General features: G+C 36.5%; 1 protein-coding gene and 1 long non-coding RNA gene across 2 annotated transcripts in view; one reads left to right on the forward strand and one right to left on the reverse strand.

Moving 5' to 3' along the window:
* The window catches only part of LOC136030383 (uncharacterized), a 43,939-nt gene extending 27,381 nt beyond the window's left edge, over positions 1-16,558 (reverse strand). The window contains exon 1 of the long non-coding RNA XR_010618269.1: positions 16,518-16,558. This is a non-coding gene — a long non-coding RNA (uncharacterized LOC136030383). The remainder of the gene's footprint in view (positions 1-16,517) is intronic.
* LOC136030382 (E3 ubiquitin-protein ligase ARK2C-like) overlaps positions 1-20,389 on the forward strand; it is a 99,698-nt gene that overhangs the window by 47,642 nt on the left and 31,667 nt on the right. The window contains exon 1 of the mRNA XM_065709308.1: positions 16,687-16,821. The gene's annotated coding sequence lies outside the window, so the exon portion shown is untranslated. Of the gene's footprint in view, positions 16,822-20,389 lie in introns of the transcript that reaches the window.

Genomic DNA, 20,389 nt, shown 5'->3' on the forward strand with positions numbered 1-20,389 from the left:
CTTGGGGTAGTTGGGGGGGGGGAGTAATTCTTAAAAATTAGAAAAATGAGGTATTTTCAACTTACGAACGGGTGATCGGATCTCAATGAAATTTGTTGTTTAGAAGGATATTGTGTCTTAGAGCTCTTATTTTAAATCCCGACCGGATCTGGTGACGGGGGCGGGGAGTTGGGAGGGGGAAACCTAAAACTTGGAAAACACTTAGAGTGGAGGGATCGGGATGAAACTTGGTGGGAAAGATAAGCACAAGTCCTAGATACATAATTGACATAACCGGAATGGATCTTCTCTGTTTTGGGGAGTTGGGGGGGGGCTAGGGTTAATTCTGAAAAAATAGAAAAAATGAGGTATTTGTAATAACTTACGAAGGAGTGATCGGATCTCAATGAAATTTGGAAAGATATCGTGTCTCTAAGCTCTTATTTTAAATCCCGATTGGATCTGGTGACATTGGGGGGAATTGAGGGGGGAGGGGGGCTAAAATCTTGGAAAACGCTTAGAGTGGAGGGATCGGGATGAAACTTGGTGGGAAAAATAAGTACAAGTCCTAGATACGTGATTGACATAACCGCAACGGATCCTTTCTCTTTGGGGGAATTGGGGAGGGTTAATTCTGCACAAATTAGAAAAATGAGGTATTTTTAACTTGCGAAGGAGTGATCGGATCTTAATGAAATTTGAAGTTTGGAAGTATATCGTGTCTCAGAGCTCTTATTTTTAATCCTGACTGGATCCTGTGACATTGGGGGAATTGAGGGGGGGACCTAAAATTTTGAAAACGCTTAGAGTGGAGGGATCGACATGAAACTTAGTGGGGAAAATAAGCACAACTCCTAGATACGTGATTGACATAATCGGGATGGATCCGCTCTCTTTGGGGGAGTGGGGGTGAGGGTTAATTCTGAAAGATTAGAAAAATGAGGTATTTTTAACTTACGAGTTAAGAAGGAAACATGTTTGAGAAGGAAGCATGATAAGAATACAATATGCATAACAATTGTAGCAAACAGATTTTGCATGGAACTCCTTATGTTTTACCCCCCCCCCCCCCCCTTAATGTGTAAATATACAGGCGAAATTATATATTTCCCCTCTATTGTCCCAATGCGTCTCTCTTGTTTCATACCTTGTACTTATTAATTGAATTAACTGTTTAAAAGAAGAACCGGAAAACAAGTGATGGGTGACAGAATGCATTGGTTTTATATAATTTGGACTATATATTTTCTTTTTAGGGGAAGGTGGGTTGGCAGTAAAGTATAGAGGGGATCCATGCAAAAAGTGTTAGCTACAGCTATTGTGCGTATTATGAAATGTTTTCTTAACATGTTTCCTTCTCTAGGCTTATACCCCTAAGCTGTAACTATTGCTGACAAAATTGGAATTCCCTAAGAAGCAAAGTCCTGCGGATGTAACTGTTCCAGTCATCTATGCAGTCAACACAGTAAAGGGAAAATATTTTTACACTGTGACAGTCATCAATGATGATTTTACATTCATGAACTTAGCTATTGACTTTTAATTAGTTCCCATGTCCTTGTGCACAGACAACGCGGACCCCAGTTATTGCTCACCTGTTTCAAAGGCCGCCATTTCAAATGCGAAATTTAAATACGTATTTAAAACGTTTTCCATGAATTTGATGAGCAGGTCATTCAAAGAATATATGTCAAAAGATAAGGATAAAATTGTAACTGAAATGCATGAAAAAATTCCTACCTATAAAGAACGGTATCGATAATTCAAAAGGGCAAGGTAATCATTTTTGATATTATTCTAAAGTCGGGTGTTGAATATTTCGATAGCCTTGCATACTCAAAGGACTGCAGGTACATACACAGGCTCTTGGCTAGTTTTTTAGGGGGGGGGGGGTGATTAACTAAAAAAACAACAAAATTGGTTCTATTAGTCTGTGGGCTTTTGAAAGTAAATTACTGGTACTTATGTATTATGCCTAACACACTCAAGAAGTGTAGTTACGTTAATCATAATGAAATACACCAAAACATGATGTAAATATAATACTTTAGTTTATACAGTAGTATAATTTGGGCAATATATTTGCAAATTAGGGGGGTGGGGAAGAATATATCTCAGAAATGGGTTAAAAACCTAACCTTACCCCCACCCCCCCCAATGTACACATATTTAGTGCAAATCATACAAGTCCAATGCATTCTGTCTCCCGACATTTGTCCTTGTGGCTACGAAACCCGTTTGGTCAGATCGTACATTCAGCTAACAGCTCGACTGTTTGGTATGTTACAGGGCCTAAGTAACAAATTATTTTATGGTCTTTCCAAAAATCAGAGTGGTTTATCTAACACTACCCCCCCCCCCCCCTCTTTCGTTAGTTTATTTCAGCTTAGGGTAAATGTTTTGTTTCGTCACACGTTTTCTAAAGTGTTTATTACTGCATATAGCAAGATTCTGATGATCGCATATTGTTTCTCTGTTATTATTAGAGAAGCGCATTTATTTTTATGGCACTTGGTATTAACCAAGTGACATATAGCAATCACCAATTCTGTCGGTCTGTTTGTCGGTCTGTCGGTCCCGGCTTTGCTACTTTAGGTACTTCCAGGTAAGCTAGGACGATGAAATTTGGTAGGCGTATCGGGGACGGGACCAGCTTAAGTTAAAAATAGTCGTTTTCTCAATTTGACCATCTGGGGGGAGTGGGGGTCCGGTTAAATCGAAAAAAATAGAAAAATTGAAGTATTTTTAACTTACGAACTGTTGATCAAATCTTAATGAAATTTGATGATTGGAAGGATATCGTGTCTCAGAGCTGTTATTTTAAATCCCGACCGGATCTGGTGACATTGGGGGGGGGGAACCTAAAATCTTGGAAAACGCTTAGAGTGGAGGAATCGGGATGAAACTTGGTGGGAAAAATAAGCACAAGTCCTAGATACATGATTGACATAACTGGAACGGATCCGCTCTCTTTGGGGTGGTTGGGGGGGGGGGTTAATTCTGAAAAATAAAAAAATGAGGTATTTTTAACTTACGAACGGGTGATTGGATCTTGATGAAATTTGATATTTAGAAGGATATCGTGTCTTAGAGCTCTTATTTTAAATCCTGACCGGATCTGGTGACATTGGGGGAAGTTTGGAGTGGGGAACCTAAAATCATGGAAAACGCTTAGATTGGAGGGATCGGGATGAAACTTGGTGGGAAAAATAAGAGTAGAAGTCTTACATACGTGATTTACAAAATTGGAACGGATCCACTCTCTTTGGGGTAGTTGGGGGAGGGGTTAATTCTGAAAAATTAGAAAAAAGAGGTATTTTTAACTTACGAACGGGTGATCGGATCTCAATGAAATTTGATATTTAGAAGGATATCGTGTCTCAATGTTGTTATTCTAAATCCTGACCGGATTTGGTGACATTGGGGGAAGTTTGGGGTGGGGAACCTAAAATCATGGAAAACGCTTAGATTGGAGGGATCGGGATGAAACTTGGTGGGAAAAATAAGCACAAGTCCTAGATACGTGATTGACATAATCGGGATGGATCCGCTCTCTTTGGGGGAGTGGGGGTGAGGGTTAATTCTGAAAAATAAAAAAAATGAGGTATTTTTAACTTACGAACGGGTGATTGGATCTCGATGAAATTTGATATTTAGAAGGATATCGTGTCTTAGAGCTCTTATTTTAAACCAGACCGGATCTGCTGACATTGGGGGGGAGTTGGGAGGGGGAAACCTAAAACTTTGAAAACACTTAGAGTGGAGGGATCGGGATGAAACTTGGTGGGAATAATAAGCACAAGTCCTAGATACATGATTGACATAACCGGAACGGATCCGCTCTCTTTGGGGTAGTTGGGGGATGGGTTAATTCTGAAAAATTAGAAAAAAGAGGTATTTTTAACTTACGAACGGGTGATCGGATCTCAATGAAATTTGATATTTAGAAGGATATCGTGTCTCAATGCTCTTATTTTAAATCCTGACCGGATCTGGTGATATTGGGAGAAGTTTGGGGTGGGGAGCCTAAAATCATGGAAAACGCTTAGATTGGAGGGATCGGGATGAAACTTGGTGGGAAAAATAAGAGCAGAAGTCTTAGATACGTGATTTACAAAATTGGAACGGATCCGCTCTATTGGGAAGGGGGCTAATTCTGAAAAATTAGAAAAAATTGCGTATTTTTAACTTACGAAGGAGCGATCGGATCTTCATGAAACTTCATATTTAGAAGGACCTCGCAACTCAGATCTCTTATTTTACATCTCGACCGGATCAAGCGTAATTGGGTGGGAGGGGGGCAGTTGGGGGGGATCAGAAATCTTAGAAAATACTTAAAGCGGTGAGATCAGGATAAAACTGTGTGGGAAGAATAGAAAGCTGTCTAAGATACGTGACTGACATAATCGGACCGGATCTACTCTCTTTGGTGGAATTGGGGGGGGGGGTAATTTTGAAAATTGAGGTATTTGTAACTTACGAAAGGGTGACCAGATCTTAATGAAATTTGATATCTAGAAGGATCTTGTGCTTTAAAGTTCTAATTTAAAATTCATACCAGATCCTGTGACATTGGGGGGAGTTGGAGGGGGAAACCGGAATTCTTGGAAAACGTGAAAATTTGGGTATTTTTATCTTACGAATAGATGATCGGATCTTGATGAAATTTGATTTTTAGAAGGAACTCATGTCTCAGAGCTCTTATTTCAAATCCCAATCAGATCTTTTGACATTGGGGGAGTTGGAGGGGAAAATCTTGGAAAAACCCTTGGAGTGGAGGAATCGAGATGAAGCTTGGTGGATAGAATAAACAAATGTGCTTGATATGTGATTGACAGAATCGTACTGTATTCGCTCTCTTTGGGGGAGTTGGGGGAGGGGTTCAGTGATTTGGCGAGTTTGGTGCTTCTGGACGTGCTAGGACGATTAAAATTGGTAGGCGTGTCAGGGAGCTGAACAATTTGACTTGATAAAGTCGTTCTCCCAGATTCGACCATATGGGGCTAAAGCGAGAGGAAAAATTAGAAAAAATTAGGTATTTATAACTTACGAGTGGGTGATCGGATCTTAATGAATTTTGATATTTAGAAGGACATCGTGACTCAGAGCTCTTATTTTAAATCCTGACCGGCATTAAGCATCTTATTTCCCTTTTCAAATCAATCTATTGATTAATAGAATTTTTTTAGAGCTCATACCATATGATCTCTTGGCTCTTAGCTCTTCTCGCCTCGTCAAAAGTGCCATATGAGCTCTTAGCTCTTGTTTTTTATTATAATTATTTTTATGGTAATTTATTTCAAAATAAAACACAACATTTGAAAAGATTATTTAATTCAAATTAGTTAGAAATAATACAACTTATTTTATGTAGATAGGGTAAATGAACTAGGACACAATGGTCCTATGTGTAGGGAGAGGACTCATTGTCAAAATTCTGAGATGGCCATTTTGTTTAGCATAGTTGAAAAGTTCAATAACTATAAATAAGTTCAATCAATAAGTGTCATGTAGCGATCGCAAATCCTGTCGGTCTGTCTGTCTGTCTGTCCCGGTTTTGCTAGTTTAGCACTTCCAGGTAATCTAGGACGATGAAATTTGGCAGGCCTATTAGGAACTAGGCCAGATTCAATTATAAATTGTCGTTTCCCCTAATCCACCTTCTGGAGGGGGGGGGGTGAGTGGGGGACGGATAAATGGGAAAAATTAAAAAAATGAGGTATTTTTAACTTACGAACAGATGACCGGATCTTAATGAAATTTGATATTTAGATGGAAATCGAGGGGCGATCAGATCTTAATGAATTTTCATATTTAGAAAGACCTCGTGACTCAGAGCTCTTATTTTAAATCCCGACCGGCATCAAGCCTCTGATTTTTTTTAAAAATCAATCTATCGATTTTTAGAAATTTGCTAGAGCTCATACCATATGAGTTCTTGGCTCTTCCGGTCTCGTCACAAGTGCCATCTGAGCTCTTAGTTCTTGTTCAATTAGTTCCTCAAGTTCAACTTCTGTGACTTTCTCTATCTTATTGGTAAATTTAGTTTCTAGTAATTGATCTTTTAGTGCTGTCAGTGCTGCCTAAACTTCCAACTTAACTTTTAAGGTCCTTGCAACTTCAGCTTCTTCAGCTGTCAGCATCTCAAAAGAAAATTTAGGTTCTAGTAATTAATCTCTTAATTTTTCCAGTACTGCCTCAACTTCCACTTACAACAGCTTTTACAGCTCATCCCAGAGAGACGACCATTCTCTTTAATCAACGGATCGGGGAAGGATCTCAGAAACAATTGTCAAGCTCTGGAGATGAACAGGTGAATAAAGAGGTGATTCAGACTCTGGCTTTGACCTCTTCCGATGCTATTCAACTAAATGATGGGACTGAGGGAGCTGTGTATGAACCATGAAGACCCGTGCTTTTGAAAAGTTTTTCAACTGTTTTCCTGCTACTAAACAAGGTTATTATACATTTTTAATTCTTCTGTGCTTATTCTTTGTATTTTAACTCTTCATTCTCATGTCTCATTTCATATTTCTCACTCTTTTTATCCTCCATTCTCATGTCTCTTTCTTCATATTTCACATTTTTATATGCAATCTTTGCTTATTACATGTTAGTCTTAGTCTGATAAAAAAAAATATAAAAAAATGAAAGAACGCTACAGGGCATAACTTTTAATGTTGGGCATTTTTTATCAGGGAAATCCCTTTATTTCCATTTGATATAGAGCATGTGTGGGTATCCTTTTTATGAGTAGCAGATAATTAAAAATTTTGAATAAAATCAGTAAATTGAATTGTTAACTATTAACATTGCAGCGAAGTATTTATTTCTAAAAACTAATTAAAGTGAAATGAAAAACAAATATTAGCGGTTAAACTTTTTAATTAAGACTGGTATTCTCCTTCTTAGTTAGAGGTTTTACCAATTAATATATTTTCATTGTGTTTTGAGTATAAATGGTTAGGAAGCTTGATCTAAGAAGACTATACATCTCTAAATGAAAGCAGTGACTGGGGTGTCAATGTTAATGTTTACATCCGAGACTTTCATTTAAATGTTTTGATACCTCCCAACTGCCACATTCTACGGCTACCCATAGTGGCCTGATGCTGCATCAAACTAGAACCAAAGTTATATTGAAATCAGGTTGTCTGCAAATCTATTCCTTTGTCATAAATTCCGTTATGTATTTAATTATATTCAAGACTTAGATTTTGTCTTTGTATTTTTACCACTTCTTATGGCCAACCGATGTGGCCTGATGAGGCAATTAGCTGGAACCATAGTTACATTGAAGCCAGGTTGCCAACAAGTTTATTCCCATAGTCACAAAGTTATTTGTTAAGTTAATTAATTATCTCTAAGACTTACATGTGAAGGTGCTGATGTTTACAACATACCACCTCTATTGGCCACCCATGTGACCTGATTCTGCATCAAACTAAAATTATAATAAAATTGAAGTCAAGTTGTCAGCAAATCTAACCTCTTTGCCACAAAATGAATTAATTATCTCCAAGACTCAGATTTGGTGGATTCGATTTTTATCACCTACCACCTCCTTTTGGTAATCGGTGTGGCCTGATATAGTTACAAAATTAATTGTTAAATAATTTGATTATAACTTAAGACATACGTTTTGTGTTGATGTTCACCACTTACCGTTCCTGTTGCCACCCATTCTGGCCTACTGCTACTGAAAACTAGGAACGTAATTAAATTCAAGTTGTCAGCAAATATTATCCCTTAGTCAAATATTCAATTGTTTGTCTGTATATTTGTGTCCAGTTACATAATTGATTGTAGTCATACCTCTTTGCAAATAAAGAAAAAGAAAAAAAATGACACCTGAAGGCTTTCTTATTTGTATGGATATCAAAAAAAAAAATGTAACAGTAGTTTCGCTTATGTAAAGCTAATTGATTTTTGCAAGGGAATTACTGTATATATCCTTTTATGACGTTATTTTGCGTAATTTTTGGGAGAGTAGATTCAAGTGTATCAAGACCCAAGCGTTAAAGGTCCATTATCTCCACATACTAGAAGGCTGGACTTACCTAGTCATACCACCCCACCAGCACTGGGAATAGAACCCTCATACTGAAGGACATAGGATCGCAAGTTCTGTGTGGCATCCACTCTACTATGATTGCTCTATGTTATTGACGTTAATATTACAATGATAAATAATATCTAAGACCAGTCCAGCTATTCTTGACAAAATGGAAAAAACTTTCGAAGAAGAAAAACGAGGATAATTACAACCAGTGAAGAAAGGAAGTATGAATGTGCAGACATTTCCGTCGAGACCTTTGCTCGACCGTCCTCATTGCGCCAAAGTAAATAAACAATAAAGAGAATATACCAATGAAATTGCTAATGACAAATTGAAACAAAGCAAACACTAAATTAAAAAAGGCCCACTCAAAACGACGGTGATATTTTAATATTCTTGCTTTTGGTTTTTGTCTTCTGTAAATGAATGGTTTGACAAGTATATGTCTCTGTCTTTTTTTTGTAACGAGTTTTTAATTAATAAATAATAAATTGCAGATATTTATTTGAAAATGAGTTTCCATTATAATTAATATTTATAGGTGGCTGAAAGGGTCAAAATTGAACACCAATGGTACAGCCCTTCTGTCAGATGATGCTAAGAGGAATACCATCAAGGAATGGTATCCAACGGATGGTGCAGTCTCAGACATGCTTAGTGTATGCATAACCCTTATCTGATGCTCTTCCACCTCACATTAAAAATCAGCTTCCTAATGTCTCGCCACCCACTCCTTTGATAATTGGTCATCAGTCACCCTCCCTATACCCAGTAAGATCTAAGTTCTAAATCTGTTAAATGTAGTTGTACCATATAGGAGATAATTGTTAAAGTGCGTCATCTTCTATGTGTCCTTATGTTTTTTATGTTTTTTTTTGTGACTATGAGACTAGGAAACCTCGATGGTTAGTTACATTTTAATTTGACGAACTTGCTAAAGAGGTAAACAACAAACTGTAGCATATTTTTATCCAGCTTCTAAATTAATTTAAAATTTGATTCGTTTATTATACTGCGGATTTTGTTAACATTGGATTTATTATTTTTTTTTTTATCTATTCATTGAGTGGAAATTGTAGGAAGGGTCATTTATTATTCAAATATAACGACATTAATATTATACTGGCAAGTTTTTTTTTAAACTACAAGTGTTCTAAGATAATTTTTTAACTTCAGGTTATCTAAATAAAAACTTTATTAGGGGCTTGAGAAATTGTGGCTGACGCTGCGACAAAGAGGGTCATTTGTAGAACAATTATCCTTGTATGAACAACTATCCTTGTATGATAGCCAGTGGCGCCAATTAAACCAATTTAAATGTTGGGTTGAGGGGATAAAATATATTAAATCTAGGAACAACTACACTTGTATGAACAACCATTCTTTTACGATCAACTATCCTTGTATGACAGCCAATGGCACTAATTCAACCAGTTTAATTTTGGGTTGAGAGGACAAAATGTATTAAATCTGGGAGGGGGCGCTCCATAGCTCTGTCGATCCCACAGAGTGAGCCAAAAGGAAAAGGGCTAAATAGTATCGACTGAAAAGCCCGTCTACTGAATAATAAGAAGAATAAGGCAAAGCTAGCAGAAAAAAACCGAGTGAATACAAATTCCCTTCCATTCCTGCAAAAGCTTGTTTATACTACACTACTGGGTTTTGTACTAACTCATGGCCGACATGTGCACATTGTTCATTATGTATTGTGTAGCGTTTGTTTTCGTTTTAATTAACCGAGTAGCGAATTTGTGAATAACAAGTTTTCTTCTTACTAACCGAAGAAAAATTTGTTATTGAAGACTTAGGGCAAGCCAACTTCACCTTTACTATGTTACCGTTTGTACTCTTGGTCTCCTGGATGTAGATGCCTCACCCCTTACAATTGAAATGACAAGATTACACTCGGGCTAATTTGGTCATTATTTTAAGGCTTTTTCTGTACATGCTGTATACCATAATTTAATTGTCTTGGGAATGAGAAGACTTCGTAGTAAATTCAAAGTGAATACAATACGGTGACGAACGATCTGTGGGCAAATAATGCCACCAGTTTATATTTATTTGTCAAGCTAAGTATATTTTCTGGAATAAAAAGCTTTACAAACATTTAATTTGATTTCATAATGTTATTTGATGCATCACTGGTGATGATGATGATGATGACGAATTTAATCCTCCTTCTCACTGTCGTGACTTGAGGATCATGCACTTTGGATGAACACTGCTGAAATAAAGAAAGTCAATCATAGGGATTTATCCCTTGAGATCTTGTGTAAGAATTCAACTATTGCTGAAATCACTGTTACATTCTCATCAATTGCTGCTGAGCTACCAAGAAGATCATGGTAGTCTTTAAGTTTGTTTGCACACATAAGATCATGAAGTTTTTGTCTATGCCTGTCAGTGACTGGGCACTGTAGTAGAAGATGATTTACTGTTTCCACTTGATCACAGTAGCTACACTTTGGGTTTTCATTATAGAAGCGGGTAAGTATGAATTTGTTCCTACATGTTCTGATCGCAGCCTGAATAGTATTTTGCCCTGTTGTCTTGATATCTTACTGTAAAGTTCTCTTTCAAAAAACTGCTTTTGTTTCTTGGTAACAAACCAGTTTGAACTTTTAGCTTGATTATTTATGAAAGATTCATGTTTTAACTTCTGTATAATTGAACTAATAGCATATACTATAGATGGTGTTACAGCACTGGATGTCTCCTCTCCTGATATAGTTGCATCTTTAGCTGCCACATCTGCTTGTTCGTTTCCTGGTATGCCCATATGACCAGGTATCCATTGAAGGGTTAAGTGTATACCCATATTGACAACTTCTTGTAATGATGTGTGGCATAACACGGTTTCTGGGGCTGGTTTCTTAGACCAATAAAAACTTTTAAGGGCCGAAATAGCACTTTTAGAGTCAGAGCAGATTCTTACATTAGTTCCCAGGGTAAATGAGAGAGATACAAAGTTTGCAGCCTTGGTCAATGCAATTACTTCAGCATCAAATACAGTCAAGTTTCCATCAAGCTTGAATTTCTGCACTATGGACTTGGATGGGACAACAAATGCCGCTCCAACTCCATTTTCATTTTTAGAAGCATCCGTATATATGTCAATATGGTCAGTAAAACTTACTTCTGTGAGGTACTTAAACGAGTTTGCAAGATCCAGCCCTTCCCAGAGTTCAAGGTCTTCAAAGAACTCTATACTCTGGTAGTCCCATATGGGGGTGGGTATTAGATCTCTTGTATGAAGCATTTCGGATAATTTGGGCTCAATGCCTTTTTCTCTAAGAGCATTAATGCCAGCTGACCAGCCATTATTTTTATTTGTTGAAAGCCAAAGTTGTCCATGTTTCAGCAGGCAAGATTTCAGAGGATGATCTTTTTCAGTCATGCTTATTTTCTTCAGGTGTTTAAGTCCACTGATAAGACGTCGTACCTCTAAGTCTTCTAGGCCACTTTCAGATATTAAGAATGTTACGGGTGTGGTTTTTCGAGCCTGGAATGCTATGCGAAGGGCAGAATTCTGAATACCCTCCAGTTTTCTGAGGGTGGTTTTACTGGCTATTTGATAGATTATTGAACCATATTCCAGTTTTGGCCTAATGTATTTTGTGTAGAATTCAATTAAGAAGTCACATTTGGGACCCCAACTTGTGGCAGACAACATCTTCATTATATTTAACCTCCTAATACAGGCAGCTTTAGTTTGATTTATATGAGTTCTGAATGTAAGTCTCCGGTCAAAGTAACACCCTAGCCACTTGATTTCATCAACAACATCCAGTAGAGTACTATTTAATGAGATTTTAGGATTATTGACTTTTGTTTTCCTAGTAAATATCATTACTTTGGTTTTCTCTACTGAGAATGAAATATCTGCTTCCTTAGCCCAACGGCTTATCTGATTAAGTGAATCTTGAAGAATTGATTCTACTTCATTAACTGATCTACCAACAGCCCAAAGACAATTATCATCCGCAAAAATACCCCCTCTGACGTTTCCAGTTTCAATGGGGATGTTAAACTCACTAATGTTATAATAGACAGGACCCAAAACTGACCCTTGAGGTACCCCTCTTTTTCTGTGTATCAGATTTGATGATGCAGCTTTTCCGAAAATGACCTTCATATCTCTATCCTCAAGGAAAGACAAGAAAATGGCCAATAATCTGCCTCTTATCTTTGCTTCAAGGACTCCATCCAAGATTTGACGATGGACCATGGTCTCAAATGCTGCCCTTACGTCCAGAAACACAGCAACAAGGACTTTTTGATTTTCTAGGGCATATAGGGCATCATTCAAGAACCTAAACATGATATCATCTGTGTTTCTGCCTTTTCTGAATCCATACTGTATATCTTGTAGCCCTTTATTTATTTCAATCATTGTGGTCAATCTTTGCTTGACAAGTCGTTCATATATTTTCCCAGCAACAGGTAGTAAGGTGATAGTTCTATAGTTTTCAATCTTACTTTTATCTTTACCTTGTTTTGGTATGAGTTTTACTGTACCGTCTTCCCATGATTTGGGGAACAAGCCATGATCCCATGTTTCATTTATGATGCCTAGTAGAATTTGCACCCAGTCTATTGGTAGGTTTTGAATAAAATGAGGGTAAATGCCATCATCTCCAGGCGAATTTTTGGGAGTGACTTGATTACAGTAGTCAATTCATGGAGAGAAAAGGGGCTGTTATATGGTATGTTGTTGTCTATCTGGGACATGCGCTTCACCTTGGATTTTTGAGCAATGGCTTCTTCAACAAAGGGGTCCTCAACACTAACAATGCTTGCAAGATGCTCTGCAGCAGCATTTGCTTTATCAATATCTGATATTAAAAACCTGTTTTTATAAACTAAAGGTGGGTTTATATTTTCTTGACTGTCTCTGGATAACAGTTTCTTAATGGTAGTGTATGTTTTAGTCACTGGTGTACGAAAGTCCAGACCATCTAGGAATTTAATCCATGAATCTTTTTTTGCTGTAACTATTGTCCTTTTGAGTCTTGCATTATTTCTTTGCATTTCTACATACAGCTCATAGGTCCTATATCGCTTGTAAAGCCTTTTAGCTGTATCTAAATTATACTTGGCAATAGAGCATTCTTTGTTCCACCAAATTGTGACTTTATGATGTTTCCCATCTCTTCTGATGTGAGTAGCCTCCTTTCCAGCTTTTATTAATAAATTTTGGAATATTGCAATTTTTTCATTGGTGTTAGTAGTTCGCTCTAGTTGGACATTCACATTAGATCTATTAAGTACATTTCTAAATACATTCCAATCCATACATCTTAATTGAGACATTGATAATCTATTGACATCAGTATTTCTATCAGGATTTGGCACATGATAATTTTTATCTTACTCTAGCAGGATAGGGTTATGGTCACTATATAATGAGCTGTCTTCACAACAGGATATGTTTGATCTATTCAAAAGTGCAGGGGAAGAAAACATCAAATCAATTGTGGTATATGAGCCTGTGTTACTATTAAGTCGAGTTGGTAAATTCTTTGGGGTTAGGAGACAAATATTATCACTATTCATCAAAAGTTCTTCTATATGATTACCACTTCTATTTGTAGTTCCACAATTACACCATATATTAGAATGTGAATTAAAATCACCAACAATGATAAACATGTCTCTTGGGGGGATGTTTGTGACTATTGTAGACAAAACATCACTAATTTGAGGAGAATCACCTTGAGGGTTATACCCATTGAATATATTAACAGTCATATTTTTACTTAAAAATACTCTACAGCCCTGAACTTCAATTTTATCAAATTTGTCTAGGTATTGGGTTCTGATTGGAACAAAATGGATATTTTTCTTTATTCCAACTAAGATTCCCCCTTTATCTGCATTGATTCTATCCTTCCTTAAAATGTTGAATCCTTTAAAAGTTGGGTTAATATGGGGTTTAAGATGTGTTTCTTGTATACAAAAGATGTTTACACCGTTCATAAGGCAATAGTTGACTAGCATATCTTTATTTGTTTTAACTATGGATCTTGCATTCCAGGATAATAATTTAAGGGAACTGGTCATTTTCTTGTACATTCTGAATTGACTTGGACAGCATCTACTTCACCAATATTTAGGTTTATCAAAAAGGAGCATACCTTTTGGATTTTTTGAGATAGACTAAAATTGTCAAATTTTACGAAGTCTTCAGAAAATACCAATGAAATGGCCATTTTAGTCATAATTTCTCTTTTTGTCTCTTTAATAATTGCATCAAAAGTATGGTTCAATGTTGAGTGGGTTGAGGTGTTTTTCTTATAGGCTTCTTTGTGTAAAGCTTGTGCATAAGTTTTGTGTACAGCAGAGGCTCTTTTATACCCTACTTGGTATTTTTCAGCAACATTTAGTATTTGCTGATTTTTCAGTCTTTCAGGGCAGGTTAGAGAAGTTGATGAATGATTTCCCTTACAATCAATACACCTATATTTAGAAGCCCTGCTCTGGGCATCCTCAAGTTTCGATGGGCAATCCTTGGATGCATGTTGATTAGAGCATTGCAGGCATGTAGAATGTTCTGCTTTACAATACTTAGCAGTGTGACCATATTTTTGACATTTGAAACACTGTAAAACTTTTCTGTTATATTCCTTAACTTCTCTTTCTCTTCCAAAACATGTAACTTTTGGGGGTAGAGTGTTGCCACAAAATGTAATTAGTACTGACAAACTATCCTCTAAGATTTTGGATTCTCTATTGAAACGTTTCATTCTTTTTGCAGATTTTACAGTCACTGTAGAGTAAACACTTTCAATAATTTCCTCTTCAGATAAGTATTTTGGTATGCCTTTGATGACACCTCGAGAGATTTTTTCCTGTAGTTCAATTGATACATTCTGGTCAGAAATTGAGTTTAATGATAATAGTTTCTCTGCTGTATTGTTGGAATCTACATGTATGACCATTTTTGGAATTTTACTGAATATTTCAAATGCAAACTTTTTGTGACCAACCACACTAGTTAGGAATTTAAAAACTTTTGAGTCTTCTGGGAATTGCTTTCCATTTTCATTTAGGGACACTTTCACTGCAATAGGAAAAATCTCATAATCAGGAATATATTCTTTTTGTAGTAGCTGGTGAGCATTGTTAACACTTTGGCTTCTTTTCTCACAGTTTTGTACCTTAGAGGTATTAGGGGAGTGGTTTTGCCAGGGTGACCTACACTGGCTCATACTGTTTGTGATGATTCCTTCAGCTGCAAAAGGATTGATAGCACTTAAATTTTCATTACAGTCTTCCATCTGTGGTAGTGGTGGGAAGTCTGGGTCATTTGCCCAAGATTCTGGAAATCTGTTGTTCATTCTCATAGGGGATAAGTCAGGCAAGTGATTCAATGTGGGATAATTAATTGGAGATACCTGAATTTGGGTTCCAGTCACTGATGATGGAGCAGTAATGTACACCGGTTGCCCATTTTGAAGAAAGCCATAGATGAGCAGGTTGGAATTAGTGATCATATTTCTATCAGGTGGTTCTGACCCCATCACTTCACTTGGCAGTAAAAACCACTTTTACTAAGCCTAGATTTGACAGATTCCTTACTTACACAAAAATAATTCAGACTTCAAGAAAAAGATTATTAATCCTACCGTTTAATCTTTTCTTCCCCCGATGCATCACTGGTCATTGCCAAAGAAAGAATTTTGATTTGACCTCCTTTCCCAGGAAAGACGACTAACGTGGTCAATCAAATTTTGTAATCTAATAATCTTATATATGCAATAATCTTGGGAGGTTTTGAAAAACTCAAGTGTGGGCTTGTTTCTATAGTTAATTGAGGTTACCAAGACACAGAAGTTGAATATTTATTCAAATCAACAACATATTTCTGTAAATTGTTTTCACACAGCTTATTTGATATATTAATTGCAAGACGCAAAGAATAACGACTCGATTAGGATTTTTCCATATCTTAGAGAACCAGTTGCGATTCGATTATAATTTAATGGAAAATTCTAGAATCAATTGTCATTATTGTCAATCAATTGTCAGAATATTCAATCAAACTGGAATCAAAATTTTCGTGTCGATCAGAATCAATTGTCATTCAATTAATTGGGTATATCTCCAATCTTAGGCTGGGACCTAACTAACTATGGGGCAAAGGGACAACTGCCCCTTCTGGACATTACTTTGGGATTAAGTGGTTACTGTTTGATTTAAATATAAACCAGAGAGAAAAAGCATATGAAATAAATGTCTATCTGTACTATCCTAAAAGTTACGAGGCTAAATAGGATCAGGTATACGGGGTTCATTTGGGCTTAGTATTATGACGTTCATGTGATAGAAGCCTGGGAAACCGATTTTAGCCAAGCACAAACACTAAATTGATTCATACCACAAAATAATTCCCCATAATAATTAATTGGACGTCTGAATTACATACATATTATCTATGATATAAATATTTTATACTTTTTGACAATGATTTTACCCAAAAACACCAAATTTACGGCAGTGAGAGCTCAAATAATATGGGCAATTACAGAGGGTGCGTTTGTTTACTTGTCCGATTACTAATCTGATTAATCCAAGCGTTTTTTGAGACACATATGATGTCAGAGGTTAGTCGGATTATCCCCACAAACGCTCAGGATTACTTGTCCGTGGGCTGGCACTTTATAACCCCCAAATAAAAAGATTATTTGAGGATTGTGACGATTTGAGAAATCGTTCAGTCTAGAGAAAAGACAAGGAAACTGTAAATAATAGAAATAATCTTAGCTTTTCAGTGACCTGTAAGTAACATTATGCATATTCCTTAGTATCTAAAGGGTTTTTGGTGTCCTAGACCTGTGATTCAATACTCAGAAGTGTAAGGTCATCTACTTAAGAGTAGATAATCCCAATATTATAATTCGTGGGTATCCAAAGACAGTTAAAATCGCCATTTGCTAGCAGCCAAATTGAATGAGATTCTGGCATATTTTTCAATCCTCAACTTGAATTAAACCTGCAAGCTCAAACTGATGCAGCAAAGGCTACCCAGACCCTTGATGTGGTGAAGAAGACATTCTTCAGAGCTTGCTAGCTGTAACCACAAAGCTCCTAAAGGGTTTAGGTTTGATCAAAATCAGCAATTGGAATGTGCATTGCCACTCTAATAAGTAAGTCAGATCAATCGACTTTTGAACCTGTCCAGCAGCAAGCTACCAAATGTATAAGGGGTTTCAAATTCATGTCATGTCTATTCTGACTTCAGAAGCTGAAATTACCATCTCTCAGGTACCAATATAATCAAGGTGATGCACTGATGACCTGCAACCTGCTCTGTAACCAGGTGATCATCACAAATTTATTTTAATTATACTGGTCCTTAAGAACATAATGGAAGTGGGCCAAAACCAGCTTGCAAAAAAAGTCTTCTCCAGTCAAATCGACCTATCTATCCAGTCAGTTGACTTATTTATGGAAATATTTTACTAAAAAATGTTCTTGTTTCCCCAGTGTTGAATCTTTCAAATTCCCAGTTGGCATGGTTTGGTGTAGCAAAAAAAATAAAGCAAAAAACAAATAATTATAAAACCGAATGAGGATTTTTTCTGTCAATGGGGAGTAACCAGTTACCCCCCCCCCCAACATCTGGAAACTTACAGGAATATTTTTAATCAAAGCATTAAGAATTGACAATGAGATTTGGGAACCTTTCTCTTATTGGCAATAAATTTAGGGTGTCAGAAGGAAATGTGCATTTAAGTTTCACTTGTACACAGGAAAGCAGGACAAAGGCGGCATCTTGTTCTCCAAGATTACTCAAATGGCCCCTCCGCAATCAAAAAGAAAATTACATTATAAATGAATTGCAGTCTTGACAACCTTTTACTACTACTACTACTATTAACAACTCACCACAGCATCAAGCCACCTAAGGCCAACACAGCTGCACACGCTCCTCCTCCATCTCAATCTGTTCAAAGCCTCCCTCTTTACACCCTCCTAGGGAGTTCAAATTTCCCTTAAATCTTTCTTTTGATTTCTTTTCACCCAAACCATGGACGGCCTGCTTTCTGTTTAGCCCTAGACGGTTGGCCAAGAAGGATAATCTTTGGCAATCTGTCATTCTTCATCCACAAAACATGCCCTTGCCGTCTCAACCATTCTCTCATGATAGCTGAAGAAAGCGGGAATGAACGACACTTTTTGTACAGCCTACTGTTTGAAAAACAGTTAGTCAGCCACATACCCAGAAAAATCCGTAAGTAATTTTTCCAGACAACATCTACCAAATCCTCATCTGCTTTTTGGAATGCCCATGCTCCAGAACCATATTTGACCATTTTCATCACTGTAGCTTCCAAGATTATAATCTTGGTTTGCAGACTTATCTACCCATTCTTCCAAACTATTCTACTTTTAACATCTTCATTACTCCTGCTGTCTTTTCTAAAAATACTACCAAGTGAAATGAAGGTGTAAGTGGACCTGATCAATCTTTTTATTACCCAATATCATCTTTTCATCTTCACTTTTTCCTGGCCTTAGAAGTGTAGTCTTCATAACATTAATTTTCAAACCTATTCTAGCACCCTGAACTCGCAAAATCTTTAAAAGTTCCAAAATTTAGCTTCCACTTTCACCTAGGATGCTTAAATCATCAGCATAATCTAAGTCCAGGAAAGTTTTTCCTCCTCATTTGATTCCGTGTTCTCCTATTGCCTTTCCTCTGCCCCATATAAAGGGGGATAGAAAACAGTTCTGCTTAACTCCTGATTTAATATGAAACCAGCAGCTAACTTCATTCCCTACCTCAACTGTAGTAGTGTTATTCTTGTACATAGCCCTAATAACCTTTAATGTTTTTGTCTGGTATGTTATACAAGGATAAGACAAAGATTTGCTAATGCTCTTCTATCAACAGAATCGAACGGTTTCATATAATCTATAAAACTGAGGAACAAAGTTGTTTGATAACTCAGGCATTTCTCAATTATTAACTTAAGATTGAAAATTTGGTTGACAGATCTTCTATCCTTTCTAAAACCACACTGTTCTTATAACTTTGTCTACATCATCTCTTAGTCTAAAAAGTATATATTACTAGGTAATGTGCTACCTACAGAGACCAGACTACTGCCTTAATAATTATCACACTCACTCTTATCACATTTTTTGCACAGTGGTTTAATTAAGGTTTCCCTAAAATAGGTAGGTACTTCCCCTTTTTCAAAAATGATATTTATAATCTTCAGTAACTGATTTTCAACCTTGGAGCCACCATATTTAAGAAACTCATTTACCACACTGTCAACACCTGGGGTCTTATTACTTTTTATCATTTTATCACTGTTTAAGATGTCTAATTTTTGGTGAGCAGAAATAACAGGGAAGGTAGAGAGTAATTTTGCATCAAAGTGGCAATCTGAGAAGACAGTAGTCATGGGTGGAAATCCAAATACATCTTAATAGGAATTATTCATGAACATTTTATTTGTATAATGCATGTTCTCTACTCTTTTTTTTAATGTGTGGACTCCCAACCTTATGTGCACAAAATCTACTTTAAAAGCTGAGACAGTACAACACTTTGACATAAAACATAAATCTGATATGCAGTTCTTAATATTACCAACTGTTCAGAAATGACAACACTATGATTGTCTCATGAGCTCCAGTGGAATGGCTTTTTTAGGGAGGGGAGGGGCGTTAGTGATATGGAAGAGAAAAAGCCAGAAGTCAAAATATTAAAAAGATTGTTGCCATTAAACGTAAACAAGTATATAGTGTGTGATGCATTGCTTGTTATCCATAGGATTTTTGGCTAGCTTTCTTTTGCTTTAAGCTGCTATTTTTATGCTTTTTACTTCTTCTTCCTTGTTTTTGTTAAGATGTTTGGTAGAGTTGTCAGACGCTTTAATAGCTGAGATTTTTTTGGGAGGATGGGGGCAATTGATTTTACCAGCTGGCTGGTCATTTTTATCAACTAATTTCAGTGATGTTGATACTAAAAATACTTAATTTTGTGTTTTTTACTGACAGTGGCTGATCTTATTTCATTTATTTTTGTCGTATTTTTCTACCAGCCTATATGCCCTAATAAAAAGAAAGTGGAGCTAGTAAAAGTTTAAGGCATTTTTTTGTTTTTAAAAGTATGTTCAGTTTTAATGAATCAATCCAAGTTCTTAATATATAGTGGCAAACGGTTGGCTAAATAACTTGTTTTAACTGATTTTTTCGCCTCTGTTAATGTTGCCACACATCATCATGATTTGTACCAGAAGGTTTTTATTATGAAAGCTATGATAGATTTTTGTAAGTGTATCATTTACTATTCTTATGAAATTCTCAATGCCATCCCTACTGGATTCA

The sequence above is a fragment of the Artemia franciscana genome, chromosome 8, assembly GCF_032884065.1.
Source record: "Artemia franciscana chromosome 8, ASM3288406v1, whole genome shotgun sequence".
NCBI lineage: Eukaryota > Metazoa > Arthropoda > Branchiopoda > Anostraca > Artemiidae > Artemia > Artemia franciscana.